Source organism: Fomitiporia mediterranea, assembly GCF_000271605.1.
Source record: "Fomitiporia mediterranea MF3/22 unplaced genomic scaffold FOMMEscaffold_1, whole genome shotgun sequence".
NCBI lineage: Eukaryota > Fungi > Basidiomycota > Agaricomycetes > Hymenochaetales > Hymenochaetaceae > Fomitiporia > Fomitiporia mediterranea.
This window is the reverse complement of record NW_006760386.1, coordinates 8,501,302-8,502,623: the sequence shown is the minus strand read 5'-3', so window position 1 is coordinate 8,502,623 and position 1,322 is coordinate 8,501,302.

The window sequence follows — 1,322 nt, the reverse complement described above, 5'->3', positions numbered from 1 at the left end:
CCAACTATTGTGCGAGTTTTTATGAGTGGACTGGCTACTTACGCTTTACGCTGAAGGACTGTGTAGCCAGCTCGGCCGTGTTGTCACAAGATCTGAGGCTCAGCGCAGGCATTGCAGTGGCAGATTAGAGAGACGAATCCAGCGACCTTTGTTGTCTAGGCAGTTGCAGGCAGTGTGCCTGCTGGAGGATGCTTGTATGCAGAGGACTGGCCTGGAGAGGACAAAAGAGACGACATAGCGTTGGGGGAAGAGGGTTGGGGAGATGATGGAGGTAGGAGGAAAAGGAGTGACGAGAGCAAGTGCGTCATTATATGCTCTCGATCTTTGGTACTCGATTATGTAATCACTTCGATATATTGTTTAAAGGTAAAAACAAATTATATTATAAGTCTGACAGAGTGATTGTTAACATTATTAATATATATAATTGTATATTATCTTACTAAAAGTATTGTAATTAACTTACAAGCACAACATATTACTTTTATGACTATTATAATCAATCAACTATTGTTACAAATAACTTATAATATAATTTTAGCATATTATAATAGGAGTTGAGTACTTGTACCTCACATGTAATGTTGTAATAATACTATTAGTAAGCTTACTTACTCTAAAACATGTTTGTAGTTTAATAGAAACTTTGTATATTTCTTACATTTATATACAATCATTATAATTACATTACAAGTGAAATACAAGTATTATTTTAGAATGTAATGCTTATGAAATCATTTTATTAGTTTACTTTTGCTATTATTAAATACATTTGTTACGACTTTTTCGTGATGGTAGCGCATGTCGAAATGGACGTGCAATTCCCCTTGCTCACCAAGTTACATCCCAGTTCCATCTACTTTTTAGCACCAGAGATGAGGGGGGAACTATTCTCTGTCTCATATATCCACGGATTTTAAGGTACAATGGATTGATCAAGACATTGAATTCTATCTTCACGCATTCTTTAGGTGACCAAACTTAGTTTTAGGTCAGCATAACTGGTAAATTATCGGTTACATTGAAAATATACGCTAAATTTTTAAGCATGGACAGTCATTCCATACCGAACTAGTGTACGAGTATCTTCGAACACGATTACCGCCCGGCTTTGTGCTCGAAAGCTGCTCGTATCCCAACTCACATGAGCAGAAGGCCAATATCAGAAGCAGCGGAGGTTTTGTCAACTGGCTAAATACAACACCGCCAGGATCTGTAATTCTTCTGGCACATTCAATGGGTGGCCTATTGGCTGCAGACGTAGCAACAGGAAGCAGCGGCATTGTTTTAACCGAAGAGCAAGAAGAATGGTGTGAGGAGTG